The sequence below is a fragment of the Anopheles darlingi genome, chromosome 3 (genome assembly GCF_943734745.1).
Source record: "Anopheles darlingi chromosome 3, idAnoDarlMG_H_01, whole genome shotgun sequence".
NCBI lineage: Eukaryota > Metazoa > Arthropoda > Insecta > Diptera > Culicidae > Anopheles > Anopheles darlingi.
In genome coordinates this window covers 31985939-31998438 of record NC_064875.1, presented here as the reverse complement: position 1 = coordinate 31998438, position 12500 = coordinate 31985939, and the positions used below count along the sequence as shown (strand labels likewise).

The 12500-nt window shown below is 44.4% G+C and overlaps 1 protein-coding gene across 5 annotated transcripts in view; it reads left to right on the top strand.

Moving 5' to 3' along the window:
* LOC125956155 (rab11 family-interacting protein 4B) overlaps positions 1–12500 on the top strand; it is a 62497-nt gene that overhangs the window by 4321 nt on the left and 45676 nt on the right. The window lies entirely within an intron of this gene.

Here is a 12500-nt window from a genome sequence, read left to right as displayed (position 1 = left end):
AGCTATTTGGTTTACTACGAAAGCAATACGGCCAAATAATTTAAACCGTTAACTTCGATGTTTTTACAATTATCCAAGATTGATATTTTTGCATTTCCGTCAATGTTACCAGCACGTATAACCGATCTATACAATATCAAATATCTTAGTCGTTATTTGACTCGCTAGGTATGCTTTTAAAGTGCCACAGTCTCAGGCAGATCTTCAAGAAGAAGCTTGTTGACAAAACCTTCAAACACTAAGCAAACACAACAAACGAGTTCTTCTATCTGAAGCTTGTAAAGAGGTCGCATTCCCTTAAGCTTTATCTAAATGATAAGAGTTGTAGTTTTTTTAGCAGCCAGAAACAAGCTCAATTTTGACATTTGCTGTACCATACCATCAAATTTTATTATTTTATTTTATTATATTATCAAGGTATAACCACCAAGATTTGTTAATTTTTTCAATTTTCCAATTGTTGATAACATTTGAAGTTGCAAAAGTGATGTATTGTACAGTTTTTGTGTACTGTGATTAATTTGGTTTATTCCTTGAAGTAAATTTTCACTTCCCTACAATAACTAAATCTATGCACTGAATAGATATTGCTTGATAAGGGAACAATATAAAAAAACACCTTTTTTATAAGATTTAGACACATTCCATCAACACTAGCAGAATATTTTCGTCAATTTAATAAGCGGTGGCTGTGGATTTCCCTTTCCTTTGGGGAATGAAAACACAACCTAAGCACAATTCTTAACACACCTTATGTGACCTATTTTACATATTATTCCCAAGACAAAAGAAATAACCATACCGAGTTCCCTGTTACTACTATTTGATGCAGCAAAACAACATTCCTTCAGTTTTAAAACGATTTCATGTGTCTGTGAGTATTTATTATTATGTGTTAAAATCTGTACTTCACCGATTCGCCGAGAATAGTTAATTGAAAGAGTTTCCAGCCAACAACCAAAATTGTTTAAGGAAACTAGACTCCAAAATCTGCCCAATAGTTTATCGGAATGCCGAATGAGAAATGGGTCATACTTTTTTTTTTACACTTGTAGGGCGGGAATACTGTGAGTAATTCTTCATAATTCTTCATAGGTGGGTCATACTGTGAGTAATTCTTCTGATAAGAATGCAGCCAATCACGACTCAAGAGTTATTCCGGGACTCATAAGCTCCCCTATACCACCGTATGGATCATTTTAACCTCAAACTGTTTGCTCTAGACCAAAACCTTTTGGGAACGTGGCCTTTTTCACGCTCAGCGCATCGCGCTTCGGTCTTTACAGATGCAAACCATCCAAAGAAATTCCAAACAAAACAATCGCCACAGCGCTTGGTGGCTACAGTAAACGAATGCCGGCCGAGAAGTTGAGGAGCACTTTTAACACTCTGAGCCTAAACGGGTATCATGAATGAATTTGATCTTTTACCGGTTTCCATATCCCTATCCGTTTGCATTGTTTTAGGGTTTAGGCATTAAACCCCAGTCTTAAAAAAAGCCTGGCCTCCAAAACTGATCTGAGATAAGCAAGAAATAGGGCCCTTTCTCTCTTTCCCTCCCTCTTTCGTTCCTGTCTGCCAGTAACGCTTCCCCTTCCAACGGTTCCAAGTTAATCTTGGTTTGGATAAAACCCTTTCACGATGAGCCCGATCTAATTTTGGGTGAAAAAAAGAGAGGTTTCGCTTCGCTGATGATACCTTCCACTGTGCAATTTGTCTGCCGTCGGGGTTTCCCACAGCTCTGCTTCTGGGATTGATTCATTTCCGGATCTTGCAGGGAACGGCCAAATTGGGAATGTGTGTGATTGGAACGCTTGATCGCTTGGTTTGCCTTCAAATCACTTCACCGAGAAAAGGTATATTCCAGACAACGGTGTGAAGATCAGAAGGAATGGGTTGTTTTCTTTTACTTTACTCCTCGATCGTTTGGTCTACTAGTTTCAAAGTGAAAATGGATTGAACAATCTGCATTCTGTTGGCCCAGAACCTTCTGAGATCTACTTTGACCTCGCGCTATAAAGGTCACTAATGGAACCGAAGGCCTCTTACCGTTCCATCCATTATTGCACATCATGTTTCGCCGCTTGGCAGCTTAACTTGTGGAGTGTGTCTGTTGTGTAGCAAAGCATACAGATTCTGAAATATATGTGAGAAAATCATCGATACAAACCGTTTCTTGCCGTCTACATCATCGCCAGCTCATGTTCGCCGGCCGTGGTCGTCGGCCAGTGCCACCATCCGCTCGTTCGTTCATCGCTTTGGAACGGCCACATACACCGGAAGGCTCTTTGGGGTGGTTTTAAACATGCCGATGTTCCGTGTTCCGTGCACACCTTCTCCAACCAAGTGGGCGTAATAAACCTTCGCCGAAACGGTGTTTGCTGTGTATTAGTGGCAGGTAACATTGCACGCGCACGTGTTGGTACTGTCGTAGGTTTAGTCCGGATGAATGGATACTTGTTTTAGCGATAATTTACGAATCCAGTAAGTTATAGTGGTGCCTATGAAGACTCGCTGTCCATAATATTCATAAGAAGACAATAACTTATGTTATCTTAAAAGGGTCCTAAGGTTAGTTTGTGTAAAGAAGCTCATTTTGTAGGATTTCACTATCTTGTTCTATCAACACGCAGCAAGCATCACTATCTATCACTATCAAAATATCTTGTTTAATTTGTAAATTCGATATAAAATCGATTTTTTTGTTATATCATAAGTTTGTACAGGTAACTCCGTAGAGTTTTTGTTAAATTTCCATTATTTTTTATTAATGGTACCATTGTGATGTTTTAAAAAGAATTCTTACGATGAAAAAATGAGTTTTGGAAAAAAGATCTAACCATGTTTATAAACACTCGACGGAGCGAGCTGGCAAATAGTGGCATGATAAAGTATTTCAATTTTTTTAATTGATCGGTCCAGTAGTTTTTACGCTACGATGGACTTCAAAGTAGCGAGCTGCATTGGACCATATATGAAGGGCGGCTTAAAAACAAATCTGTATCTTTGTCAGTTCAGCTTAAATTGATCCAAATTTTACAAAATACTCTTGAAAGGACAAGGACTCATGAAAAAGAGGGATACTTTAGTCTCTCTTAAGTAAAAGACACTGTCAAACTGATATTGCAACACCCAATACAAAATTGGCCATAACATGGCAGCTATTCAAAAATCGTCAAAAGTTTGCCGGATTAAAATTGTTCAGAATTCAGTGACACAACAACTCAGTTATGCTAAAATGCCCTCGCCAATCGCCACGTACTGCCCAGGGTTGACATCTGCTCGTGAGAGAAGAAAACACGAAGAAACCTCGCGTCTGTGTTACGCGTGAATGTTTCCGTCCTACTGACTCCACAGCCCGAGATGTTTATTCTAAAATCACGTGCCACCCAAGCGACACTCAAACAATCGTGTAAGTAGCGACGCCAGGATCACGAACGGATGCACCAAAGGAATACCGTTTCTGCGGGAAAAAACATACAACCACACGGAGCCTTTTTAATGTACATGATCATTATGAGAAGAAGAAAAGGCCCGGGTACCACTGAGTGGCTTCAACTCTTCATATACCCCCGAAATGTTTTCAAGTTTAAGACCGGAAACCAGCACTGCTGCTGCTGCTGCTGCTGATGGGTCGGTGGTTCCTCCTCCGTTTCGGTATGATGATGGAAGAGAGTGCAGCAATAAACTTGTTCTAGCGAGAAACAATTTTAGGAGAAGAAGAGAGGCAAGGGTTATAGATGCTGAAAGGGAGAGAAACTAAATACTTGTTTCCGGCAGGAAACACTTTGTTTTTGGGCATCTTCTTACCTACCTTGCCTTACAATAATGCATGTGCATGTGTTAAGGACATGGGTTTTTCATTAATGTGGCGCGCAGGAACATGAATAAGGAGACGATCATACGTGGCTTGTGTGCAGCTGCAAGTGAGCTGAATGCAATATTGCTCTCGCGTCGCGTAAAATACATAAATTTGGTAAACATTTGATTAATGCAAACAGTCAACGTCAATAAACAATGGACCTAGCGCGCAGTGCTGAATAAATGCACTAATTAACGGAAAACACACCTTCTGTGTGGCTATTGTAACAGTTTAACACCCTTTAAGAGCACTGTGATTGTTAAACTTTCTCTATATTTTTTCCCAAGTTATGAGAGTCTGATGAGCGCTTACCGTAGCAGTAACTACTGTCCGCAGCAGTTAGTGAGGTAAATGATGGACGAGCTACATCGTCCATTGTGTCCCCATTTCTCCACTTTTGGATGACTTTGGCTTCTTTTGGCCGCGGTGACCGCCGCAATTTGTCAAAGGGTGGTGCGCGGGTGGTTCAGCTGCTGCTTGCTGATCCGATTGTGCCCCACTGGAGACCGTTTTGCTCACAGAGAGATACCCCACGTGATGACGAATGGTGGACGAAATATCTGTGCGAAATTGGGACTTTGCGGATTTTTGCGGATAGGTACCTATGGCTGCTGATTGGCAGTACGTTCGCTCGCAGGCCGCTAATGTATGGCATTTCAGATGTTGGCCTCCATTTTTTCGGCGCTGGTACATTTGGTACCAATATTCACCCCCCCTGGTTGTCATCGAGCCATTTGACCACACAGTTCACTGCCGAAAGGGCAGCTCAACGTCAAATTAAACACCGGGGCTTGGAGCACTTGTGGGAAAATTTCAAGAAGTAAAAAATATTTGTTTTTAAACAACTTTACTCAGCATTTTACTAACCGCAAAAGGAAAAAAAGATATGTTTCTTTCGCAGGCGTGACACTCGTTCGCTTAATCGTATAACTATGAGTAGCGAGATGCACTACTGCACCGTTGCGTAAAAATTTCCCTTTTTTCGGGGGACCACCAGATGTGTGTGCGGCGCTCTTTTACTCCTTCCCCTTCCTCCCCTCCCCAATGCCCGCTTGAAACACTTGACGCCAGTTTGGTTGCATAAATTTAGCGATGCTTTGCATTCAGACAAAAACGATCACTATCGCCAGCAAAGATGCGATTTTGAACGCCATGTTGGTGGTTTTTACGTCTCTGTGTGTGTGTGTGTGGGGCTCTGGCAGGTTGCACCTCTGTTCGCAGCTTTCCGCTGCTCACCGTACGAGTTGAATGGTTGGAGAAATGGTGGCTGATGAATTTTTCATGACGGTTTTGCGCAGAAAAGTTTCGCCTTCCGGTACACGAGACGACGCCCCACGTGATTCGCGGCACCGGTCTCTCTGGGATGTGTTTTTTTTTTGGAAAACTCTTTCAATGCTTGGTTTAGTAAAATCAAGTGCCTCACTTAGGGAGGTGGATGTGCTCCAATAACGAGCCTATGACGTTTAATTGAAACGGGAGACCTCTGGCCGTTCGTTGGCCGAAAGGTGCGATTGATGGGATAGGAAAAGATAGTACCTTTCGATTGTGTTGAAAAGCCTGAATGGAACGAGTTATTGGCCAGCATCATTTGAGTATATTGCGCTAGAATAGTTGATCAGACAGTGTGCTAATACCTTTTTTGAACGTTTATTTTATGCAACTTAAGCTTTTTTGTGTAAACGTACGGCTCGTCTGTCCTTATATATGTTAAAAAAACTTTTTTGTGGCTTTTTTTGCGTTGTTTAAATGGCGAACCATTGAAGAATATTCTGCTTTAATTGCTTTATCAATTGAAGCAAAGTCGAGACAGTTTGCATAAGCGCTTGACATACTGCACCGATCCTTTTGATATTTTGAACATTTGGTAATTAGTCCTGCCTCTTAGGCCTTCATTTGTCCATCATTTATAAGCATTTTTCTAGCCCGCTGAACAAGTTGTTGCTTATTTGATTCTTTCTCTTTTCAATACTTATGAATAGCTCGTTAAAAAAAACCCTTTTTTTAATTCGGAAAACTTCCAAGAATATAAAAAATAATATTTTTAATGATCATCCCAAGCTTATCTGGAGAAACCTATTACCCAATGAATGGAAATTGTCTTTTTCTTTCCACTATCCAACATAAAGTTAGAATTGGTACCTTGGAATGCATCTAACATGCTTGAAGTAGCTTGTAGTTTAGTATTGCATTGACCAACATATGGAATTGGATTGTTTCGTCTAAACACATATGCCCAATTTTGGTTCGAATGAACATGAACCTCCACTGTAATGCACCCCTCTCCAGCTTCTTATTTGGTTTAACAAGTCTGGAAATGTTTCCTGTAAATCCTGGTTTATGGCAGCATAGTTGCGATTGATCTTTTACAAATGCAACACCCACGTTATGTTTCGGTCAGATATATGCATGCCTCATAAAACTTGTTCCATGTACGCTCCGATACGGCCCTGTGCAGATATGCTGAGCAAAGTTTTTACTGCTTTCCGATGTCTGATGTTGAAACAAACGACTAAAAATAGTCAATAGGTTCTTACCGTCCCGTGGACGGACCAGACGGAGCGTTGTAGGAGCTGTAAGCTGCTCGCGTATGCCCCTCACTTGCAAGTAAACATTAGTCATTCCATCCAAACCACAAACACACACACTACTGCCTGGATCTCCGGACCGCTGCGCACTGTCGGCGGGTGATAATGATGCATTTTGATTGCATCTTGAAAACGCATCAGCAACAATATGTGGGAACCAACTCCCTCCCCGCGTGCGTTGCATCGACGAGCGTGATTTTGGGAATTTAGCGTAACATACTTTCCAATCTCGGCTTTGTTATGGTTTTGTGGGAATTCACGGCACGCATCTTATGTACGAATGTCGGATTGTTGTGATGCTGTATGCTGTAGAGGAAAAGGGAGCCTTGGGATGCACCACAACCCTTGGGGTAAATGGTGATGGTCTCGTACTCCATCATAAAGTTACTGTCTAGTCGGGCTCATCACTAATGCAACCAAATCATGGCCCTTCCTCCGCCCCAGAAGCATTGATCGGTGAGCTCGCGTAACGGTTTACTGGCATAATTATGCAACCGGGGAATGCCAACTGGAGGTTTGGGAATGGAAAAGCGCGAAAAGTGAGGTGCAATTTTTGGCCAAAGCCAACCGTAGGATGGAAAGGGATTGCCGGAAAAGCCGTCCAGCGTACCACAGCGTTCCAGTGAGCGTGTGCAAATCGTGCATCGGCATCGGCATCGGCATGCGTGCATGAGTATATGAAGCGCTGCTGTTACAATTAGCTCGCACGTTTTCGGGCGTTTGGGACGCGGGGGCCTTCGTCAGATTACATCGTCCTTCAGCCGTGGCTCGGTGTATGAGGTAACCGGCAAACTTCCCACGAATTTCGACGTTTCTTGGTGCAGAAACCGGCGAAAGACCACGACCAACACCCAACGTATTGCTGCACCATTCAGTAGCAGCAGCAGCAGGAGCAGCATCTGAAGAAGATGTGTTTACTTCCGCTCGCCAGAGGTGCAGCTGTAAATGGTTCAGGTTTCACTTCTAGGCACCACCACCATCGCCCAAGCGATGCAGAAGCTCCGGTGCGCATCAACGCTTTAAGAAGATCAACACATGTTGCACGCCTAGACGCCAGAAGGTGCCGAAGGATCGCCGCATCGCAGCCGGAAAATCGGAAACGGGCTACAGGAAACCGAAGCAGATGCGCAGGATCGTGCAGGAGGCAGCATGCAGCATGCTCCGGAAAAGGGAGAGATCGAGAAGATACGGACAGAGTAATGTGCAGATGATGAGCCGTTTCTGCCACTTCACCCAGAACTCGTGCTCTCGTGTTACTGCTGGTGGTGGTGCTGCTGCTGCATGTGAATGGTCGCTTAGACTGGGTTGTAATGAAGCGCTTCTTGTTCGGTGCACCTTTACCGTCGCTAGCAAATGAGGCGCGGCTTTCGGGTGCATTACGGCATATGGGTTGCCGGAACGGTTTGATAAATGATCCTCTAAAGCCAGTCTGCCATATACATCTCCAGATGTTCCCAATAGATTTATCAAGCGTGTGCTACGCACTTCTATGTTGGTCCCCAAAACTATGTTGAGGTTGTTGATTGCACTGTGCAGGAAATGAGTCTGTACTTTCTTGTAAACATATACAAACAAAATCCAACAGAATTTTGTGCAAAAAGCGTATGGCAGTATTAATTTTGCCGCTTGACAGTGACAGCTTCCCCATTTGTCCATATCCGTTGGGGTTTGTCCGTGAAAACAAAAATAGATACACAGAGAGAAATGTGATTGGCCATTTCCAAAGTGATCTATTTTGGTTGTTTTGCGATGGCCTCTTCCAGGGTTTTTTTATAACACTGTGTAAATGTTTCCACAAACGCATATGTGTGTTTAGAACGACACTCATATACTCTTTCTTCTCATTTTAGAAACATTTTGAAAAAAAACCTTCCCGTGTCCACTCGATAGTTGAAACAGTCACAGTTGAGGATCGGCAGTCGGATCGAGTGCTCTTCATCGCATCAACGAGGAGACGCGCACCGGCCGCGTGACACCCCAGTGGTGCGCCACCAGGCTCATGCGCTATTTTTATGACGAGCATGATTCCGTAAACACAGTGACCGAACACAGGTCAATCCCGTTGCCAACGTCCACCTCATCACGATTCGTCGTGCAGCGACGTTCGCCGTTGTTTGGGATGTTTAGCGTGAGTTTCGAGTGATCGCGATCGCGATCGGATTGAACTCTGCTGCTACTTTCCCCCCCTCCTTTTCGCTACGATGGATGAGATGGGTTGGCTATGGTTATTCGTTGAGGAATAATGTTGTGGGGAGAAAAAAAAAACAAACCAAAAAATAGAGAAAGTGAAGCAATGATCTGTAACAAATTTCATGGTTCAATCGATTCGTTGGTGGGGGGGGGGGGGGGGGGGGGGAGGTGGGGACTAGTGCTGCCCATTTTCCGAGCCATCCACAGCAGCCACCGGCAGTTTGTCCTCTTCGGTGGTGTGTCGACCGACCAGTGAAAGAGGAGAGCAGCTCGCTGATGAGGGTGGATAATATGATGGTGATGATACGGTTTTTGGGTGGCTGGTTTAGGGGTGGCATATACACATCTTGCTTTTTACCCGACAATAGCCAATGCTTTCCTGTACACACCACCGTTAACACCCGACTGTTATACCAAATTTGATTGGATTGTTTTCTTTCTCGCCGTACTACTACTGTGGCCCTCGTCCTCTCGAAGATTGAATGGAACGAAATGGTATGGTCGCCATAAATAAGCGGATTGATGAAATAGATTTTGTACACACAGAGATAGAGGCCTATGTGTGTGTGTGTGTGTGTGTGTGTGTCTGCTCTCAAGAGTTGAGAGAGTTATGCCGTCGGCGTTCGGCACGATCATTATGGTACGATGGTGGAAAGTACGGTAAACCAGGTGCCTCGAGATGGATAGCCTCTTCGGGTCGCATTCACGTTCGGTTCGCCGACATTGAGATGGAAAGCAAAAGTTTGTCTTATGTTGCAAAAGGTGCATGTCAGTCTATCGTGTTGCTCTACCATTTTAGTTTGATGACGACATAGCTACTTCAGTTAGCTACTTGTTCCTAAGTATATTCATATAATATATAGCAAGGATTTCAAGCTAAACGTCGACGCATGATTGAATTCTAATGTTGAGTACGATTCAGGCATTAATGGAATGATGAACATCAAATCCACACTGACTGTTCATTGCTGTGGTATGAGTAAAGCAAAAAAGCAAAAATCAAAAAATTGATTGGCACAAATCAATAAAGCGTCAGTTCAGGGGCCTTATTCATCCGCTCCTTAAGAAATGGGGTCAATATGAATGGAATATTTATTGCCCAACCCCCATCGGGTCTACAAATCGATAGCAGAAGGTCCCGGTTCTAGCAGGTAAGGGCCATTAGGCTAGCACCTAGCCCAAAAGTCGCTTGTTCTGTCGGAAACCCTCGGACCACCAGCCGCACTCGATTAGCATATTCGTTGTCGACGGCCCTTTTGCAGCTACCCCAAGCACGCCACCACGTAATGATGTGAATGAGCGTTTGACAGGCGCCAGACAGAATGGCATTAGGATGTTAGGTGGCCCAGGATATGAAGGTGAGACTCACCAACCTCGCATACAACCGATGGTATCCGGAAACGAGCGCCCTGGCCAGAACTTTATGTCAGAACAAAAGAGAGCGCGGGCTTGTGCTGGTCCCGTCTGATGGAAGGTTAGTGGCTTGCCATCGTCGTCGCCGTCGTTGTCGTCGTCACCGCAAAGCCCTCGGTTTTTCGTGCGCAGGTTGAATGAATAAAACATCGTGTAGCTCTGTGGTACCAACGGAACGGAACGGAAAGGAAAATGCTGACGTTTTGGAGAAAATATGTAGCGCGTTGTGCCGGTAGTGCCGCTTGTCGACAGTCGTACGGATTGCTGTAGGTCACGGATGAATGACCTCTCCGCTTCTTCGTTCGATATCTGATGTCTGGAATGGAAAACTACTCGAGACAAGTTCGGTTTCCTTTCACACTGTGCGGTGCTTCACGGGCCCTGCCCTGGGGTGTTCTTGAACAATCAAGCCAAATTGAACCACACCACGCATCAAAACGAATTTCAAACCGATGGCCTTTTCATTTCATAATTATATGGATCGCCAAATTAATTCGATTAAGCAACGGTAGGCAATTGATGCAAATGTGGTCACGGCCCTGCTTCGACTGGGTTCTGTCCTTGGACGGAGAAGCTAGTTTTCTTCTGACTTTGGCTCTCGCAGCAGCCACGCGAGGGAACCATAATTTTCTGCCACTCAAAGGTTGCCCAACGCATCTCTCGGATTATTGCATAGTCGGGCGGGTGCTTGGAATTCGATGGAGTGGTTCGCCTCGGAATTCATTCCGCTAGAAGATGCTTAGTGCCTTCTCCGGCCACATTTGGGTGTTGTGGAAAGACGAGAGAAGTTAATCTGCAAAGCACACTGTACCTGGAATAAGTGTATGCACGTTCCATCGTTCTCACTAGGAACAGGCTGTAGAGATATCACATTATCAAGCGTACCGTGCTTGGTACCGTTATCCATCCCCAGCACACTGGCGCGAAGTTCTACGCTTGAGTCAATTTCATGCTTTGTAACCACCGGTACATTATAACGTTGGGCCCGCGAGACGTGTGCCTGCCTGCCGCTGCACAGAAGAATGCACCGGATGGCTGCTGCAGAGTTGTCTGTGTCTTTGGCTCCCACTTTGATCTGGGAGCTGTTGTCTTGTGCTGCATTGGAATGCGTTGTTCTTTCCTGCCGTTGTATTTGTGTTTACCAAGTTATTGCACTTTGCTGGACCTAGCCTAGGTTTCACCTTCCTCCTCCTGGTGGTTGCCCTTTGAACAACAGACCGGTCCACACTCCAGCACTCACTCTACGCGGCCAGGCAGCATAATGGAAATGATTCGATTCGGGCATCTCTGGTCTGGCTGTAAAATGCCGCTGTTGCAATGGATAGTAAATCATACCAAAAAAATATCTTACAAACGTGTGTACGGTCGAAGGTGTGGCATTACGTGGCACTAATGGAAGCAGAGCGTGGCTACCAAGCAGAGGCAGTGATGTGTGTACATCCCTTTGGTGCGCGTTAATGGACTCTGCTTCATTCTTTTCATCCATTTCGCTGGTTTTAATTAGTTCTGGCTTTCCAGCACACATCGCCGTTCTAGGCGCAGTAAAAGTAGGCTCCCTTCGGAGTTGCGTTGTTGCAATGAAATCTTTCTCCGCACAAATGTTTACCGTTGGGATTATAATTAAACAAAAGTTTGGTCCCGAGTGTTACTGCTCCCGGCGGTAGGTGATAGTTTGTAGCAGTAGATGTGTCGCTGTTTGCCATACGGACGTGTGGTTTGATTGCGAACCTTCGTTCGTTCGTTCGCTCATATCAAATACCGTGACACAACGATACGCTTTCGCACCCCGTTTCTCTTCGGTCCTCTTGTGTACGGTGACAGTGGCCTCATATTGCCTGATGTACGGCTGCATACTAGTTCTCACATTTGTCATCATTTGTGTCGATGGTGGTGATGGTGGTTGTTTGTCGGTTGGCGCCACTTGAGCGTGTGGTACTTGAGAGCTTTGAGAAGGTCGTCACGTGGCTGAAAGGGCACCAACAACAGGTCCGTAATTAGTCCGGACCAGACCGCATTATGACTGGAGAAAGTGGTCTTGTGTAGCGAAAGATTAGGAAATATTTAAGCACTTAAAACGAAAGCCATATAAACCTACAACACCTTACCGAAGGGTTTTCAAAAATATATTGTCGATCTTTTGGTTTTCAAAACGCTTTAGAGCAAAAAACGGGTCACAAAGTGTTCCATATCAAACCAATTATCATTTGTTTTGCAGCTAAAGGGGGGCGTATATGCGCTCTAGTGCCTGATATCAACTGTTCCGTTGGTGACGTTATGTTTGGGAGGAGTTGTTTGGTAGAACTTTAAAAAGCCACGCAATCGAAACGAATAACATGCTGCAATACAGGAGCTGTAGCTTGTTTTCCAGCAACGGCAACGCGATAAGCACGATGGAAATTGTGTTTTAAGGCCGTTTATTAATCAAATAGATTTTGCGGACCCCTAAACAG